Here is a 5,599-nt window from a genome sequence, read left to right on the forward strand (position 1 = left end):
TTGGTTTCAATGATCTTTTCTATTGATTTTTTCGACTCTATTTTGTTTATCTCTGCTCTGATCTTTATTATGTCCTTCCTTCTACTCACTTTGGCCTTTGTTTGTTGTTATTTTTCAAGTTCCTGTAAGTGTAAAGTTTGTTTTTTTATTTGGGCTTTTCTTCTTTTTTGAAATAGCCCTGTAATGTTATGAATTTCTTTCTTAAGACTGCTTTCCTTATGTCCCACAGATTTTGGGTTGTTGTGTTCTCATTTTCATTTGTTTCAATACATCTTTTGATTTATTTCTTGATCTCATTATTAACCCATTCATTGTTTAGAAAGATGTTATTTAGCCTCCATGTCTTGTGTGTTTTTCAGTTTTTATTCCTGTGATTGCATAACATTATGGCCAAAGAAAATGTCAATCTCTCCTGTATGTCCATTAAGATTTGCTTTACAGATTTAGGTGCTCTTATGTTGGGTGAACAAATGTTTACAAGGCTTATAGCCTCTTGTTGGATTGCTCCCTTTATCATTATCTGGTGTTCTTATTTGTCTCTTACTATAGCCTTGGTTCTAAAGTCTGTTTTTTTCAGACATAAGTATTGTTACCCAAGCTTTGTTTTCCCTTCCCATTTGCATGAAATATTTTTTTTCCATCCTTTTACTTTTAGTCTATGTGTATCTTTCATTCTAAGGTGGGTCTCTTGAAGACAGCATATATATGGATATTGTTTTCTTATCTATTCAACTACCATATGTCTTTTGATTGGAGCAGTTAAGCCATTTAAATTTAAAGTGATTATTGACAGGTATGTATTTACTGTCATTTTAATCTTTATATCTATGTTCCTCCTCCTTCTTCTTCTCCTTCTCCTTCTTATCAAAGAAGACCTTTTAACATTTCTTGTAATACTATTTAGATGGTAATGAACTCATTTAGCTTCTTTTTGTCTGGGAAGCTATTTATATATATCTTCTTCAATTTTTAGTGATAATCTTGCTTTAATCAAGCAAGTAGCCTTGATTTTAGGTCCTTGCTTTTTATCACTTTTAATATTTCATGCCAATCCCTTTGTCCTGAAATGTTTCTGTTGGGAAATCATCTGACAGTTTCATCGGAGCTCCCAGCTAGGCAACTAACTGCCTTTCTCTTGCAGCTTTTAAGATTCTCTCTTTGTGTATAAACTGCCATTTTAATTATGATGGGTTTGGTGTGGACCTCTTTGGATCTATCTTGTTTGGAACTCACTGAGCTTCCTGAAGAAGCATGCACACCTGAATCTTTGAAAAGTTCCAATTCTGGGCACCAAGGTGAAGAGAGGTTTGTGTGAGAATTCTCATTAAACCTCCTCTGTTGGTTGTCCCTGGTTCTGGGATGTGGTCATTCTATAGATAAAGGTATAGAAAGTAAAAATTGAGAGTACTGAAGATAAACTAAATTCCCCTCTTTGTCTTTTCAATATTCCAATCTTCATCAACAACTGTTATGTGTTAATTATACATTTTATAAAAAAATCTGTTTGTTAAATACCCAAATTTTGAAGTCTGTCAGATCACTATCAGATTATGGCTGGAGAAGGATTGTTTTTTCTTGACTTCAAGGTTGATATTTACCAATTTTGTCATTCCAAGACTACTCTTGACATAAACAAATCTGACATTCTTTTCCTGCATCAATTACCAGGCACTGAACTTTTTTTATATGAATGTAGATGTTCCTGTGTTAAATTGTTTTCCTGCTGGGAGCCAAGATTGAGTTCTTTTTCACATTTACCTGAAAGGAGCAGAGGAATCTAAAGTATTATTAGTGGCTGACAAGATGCCACTTTTTTGGCTATTTTCCACAACATTCAGATTCATATCTAAGCTCAACATGCTTTGCATGTTTTTCCCCACATGCTGGAACAGGCCTGTTTTCAGAGACAAGCTTCAGCAATGGAGGGAAGAGGCTTGTTTTATACATGGTCATCAGCATGGTGCAATCTCTCTCAAAAATAGGGAAGTTCCATGGCTGAGAGTGGGTTACCCCTTGGTCATTCTTAGGTCCTGGCCGCAGGAGTCCACTCTGAGTGATTTTTGCCCATTACAAAACCTTTGACCTGGCCTTTAACTGAAAGAAAGACACCTTCCTCTCCCTCTTTTGATATTTTATCTGAATCCTTGGCAAAAGTCTAGCTTATAATTTTTTAATTAAGATGCCTGTATTTGAAAAGGTAGTGACAACTGAGCTCCAGGCTCATATGGTTTATCACATGCTCCAGGACAGGTTTAGGTCTGGATTTCAATCAGGTCATAACATGAAATCAGGCTCTGTGATAATCTAATTATCTACGTGAACAAAGGCTCGTTGAAATAGACACTCTAGTGACCAACACCTCCAGTGTCCTTTCACACTATGCCCGTGGATCCAAATTTCTCACCTGAGCAATTTTAAGATTTCCTGAGACTTGTTTCTTATCTTTCAAAAGAGTATCTTTCTGTTAGAGGCACCTCTCACTAACACCAGAGAGGTGTTACCAGACAGGCCCCTGAGCCAGTGGGAGAAGGCTGTTCCCAACCTTGATCCTGGTTTTTTCATAAATATTAATTTGTATGAGAGACCTTGATTACATTGTGAAAAGTCAACTTATTAAAGCATGCACCTTTATTGAAAAAGCAAAGCAAGCAAGCCTATACATCTGACTAATGAAGGGCAGACAAGCTCTCAGCTACTCTGAAGAGCAGGTTGGGTGGTGGTCTCAGGCATTGTATAACCTCCTGTCTATAGATTTCAAAATTCTTTTGCTGAATATTTTGGTACAGATTAATTCTCAAGGACTACCCCCTCCCCCCATTTATTTAACTTTATTGTGGCCTTCCCAGAATTCATGAGAAGCAGCTGAAACTTTATCTTGCCAAACCTTAAGACTGCTGGTTTCTTTGCTTAGGGAGTAAAACTTCCCTTTTTTCCTTTCCCCCTTCACCCTTTCTTTCTGCATGCTCTCATTAGGGAGGTTTTTTAACCATTTGATCTAGTGTCTTTGGCTGGGGAAAATAATAGTTTGTTAGTTACAAGCTGGCTACAAGTTGCTCATACTGTTTGGCCTTGTTTTAACTTCCCTACCCCAGCTTCCCTATTCCTCATGCCCTGCAATCCTGTAATATTTGTTTGGCAACCATTAATATTTTGACCCACTTGAGTAAATCTTTCAGAGTATAGGTGGATTCCACCTGGCAGAGAATTTGCCAAAATTTAGTCAAAAGGAAACTATCAGAATTACAACTTGAGGGCTGTCCTGAAAGTCCAGTTTCACATGCCCTCAAAAGAGGCCTGACATCTTCACTCTTGTTATTCCTGGTCTATGGCAACGATTTTTAACTGGTGTGTTGCAAGAATTTTTAAAACAGGCAATACCTGACTATTTAGTCAGAGGCACTGACCTCTTTTCCCTTAGATTGTCAAATTAAAAAAATAAATGACAACAGCCAACAAAAATAGCTGTCTGGTGTGAATAAATGAAAATTACACCTACTTTTTGGTCAGATCAGCAAAAATTATAATATACTAGAGGCCTGGTGCACGAATTCGTGCATGGGTGGGGTCCCTCAGCCTGGACAATGATCAGGGTTGATCAGGGCTGATTGTGGCTGGCCAGCCTGGGGGGTGGAACCGCAGGAGGTTGGCTGGCTGTGGGAGGTAGGCTGTGGGAGCCCACTGACCACCAGGGGGCAGCTCCTGCATTAAGCATCTGCCTCCTGGTGGTCAGTGCTTCATCATAGCAACCGGTCAACCGGTCATTGGGTCGACTGGTTGTAAAGGTCACTTAGACTTTTATAAATATAGATTTTTTTGGTGTGCAATAGAATTTTAGTAATTAGTTTATGTGTGCAATGAGATGAAAAAGTTGAAAATGGCTGGTCCAAGGCATTACCTCCCAAAAGTAACACTTTAAGATATAACTGTCAAGACAGAAAAAATGGCAACCGGCAGGAAGGTAGGGAGGGAGAGAGTGTGAGAGTGCAAGGAGTGTGTGGTGTGTGTGTATGAGCTAGGGACAGTTAGATTCTGCAGGTCTTCTAAGGGGCTGCTAAACCAGGCAGTTTTGGATGGCGGAGCCCTGCTCCCTATGCGGACACTCCTGGGTGGCCAGCATGGGCACAGCGACCATGCCATCTTGGGAAACAGAGCTGCTTGAGTCTAGGATCCTGGCTTCAGCACCACCCAGTCTGATCTCCGACGCATACCAGGACCCTGCAGCCACTGGGCACAAAGACCTGTGACCACAGCTACAGACCTGCGGACACCAAAAGTTCAGAAATCCCTGTGGTAGATCCGTGAGTAACAGAGCCCATCCCCCTCCCTGCAGGCTCGTGGGCAGCACCATAGTAACTGATAGACCCACCCCTTGCCCGGGCCTCAGTGCTGCCACAGGAACGTTAGCCTGGAAGTGCGTGGGCACTTTGGAACTGGTCCCACATAGTGCCCGCTTCAGGAGTCCTGGGCTGGGAGCAAACGCACAAACATCGGGAACTGATCCTGCGCACACTGCCTGCTCCAGGAGCCCTGGTCTGAGAGAAATCTCGTGAACACCGGGAATTTGTCCCACGTAGCGAGGGCCCAGGGACCCTGATTCTCTGGGCAGGAGGCAGCACCAAGCACCAGTGACCTGACTGTGTTCCTTATCACCTGCGCCTGAGATCCCTGACTCCCTGTGCATTCATACTAAGAGCCAGTGACTCCACTTCTTAGTGCAAGGGCACACAGGGTCCATGATTCTCAATGTGAGGTAGTGCGAAGCATCAGAGACTCTGATACTGGATTCTTGGGGAATTCTGATTCCTGGCACATGCTAGGGGGTGCTGATTTTCAACATGCTCCAGGGGGGTCTATGTTTCAGCAGGGTGCAGGCAGTGTCCCTGATTCTAAGGGCGCGCATGAGGCCACATTGAGCGCTGGCAACACTGACTCTGAGCGAGCCTGGTTCCCACCAACCCACAACAACAACACATCTTAGTGTCAGAGCTCTTCAGTGACACCTGGGTGGTGTGAGGCTCCCACTGCACACGGCCCAGGCCCATGAAACTCGGTGTTTGAACCATCGGTAGATAATCAGAATGAAGAGACGACACAACACCCAGAGGAAAGACAATGAGGAGTTGCCAAGAAAGGAAATTAATGAAGCTGAAGCATGCAACATGACAGAAAAGGAATTCAGAATAATGGTTGTACAATTCATTCACTGGATGGATGAGAAAATCAACAACCTATGCAAGAATCAGGAAGAAATGAAAAGTGATATAGCTACAATCAAAAACACCATGGAAAGTTTCAACAGCAGACTAGAAAAATCAGAGGACCGAATTAGTGAGTTAGAAGATACGGCAGAGAAACAAGCTCAATCTGAACAGCAACTGGAGAAAAAAATTAAAAAGCAGGAGGAAGCTTAAGGGAGCTTTGGAACAACATGAAACAAAATAACATATGCATAATAGGGCTGCAAGAAAGACAAGAAGAGCATCAAGGATTAGAAAATCTATTTGAAGAAATAATGACAGAAAACTTCCCAGATATGGGGAAGAAAAAAGTACAGAGAGTCCCAAGCAAGATGAACCCCAAAAGACCCACACCAAGACAC

The sequence above is a fragment of the Myotis myotis genome, unplaced genomic scaffold (assembly GCF_014108235.1).
Source record: "Myotis myotis isolate mMyoMyo1 unplaced genomic scaffold, mMyoMyo1.p scaffold_m19_p_2, whole genome shotgun sequence".
NCBI classification, from domain to species: Eukaryota; Metazoa; Chordata; class Mammalia; order Chiroptera; family Vespertilionidae; genus Myotis; species Myotis myotis.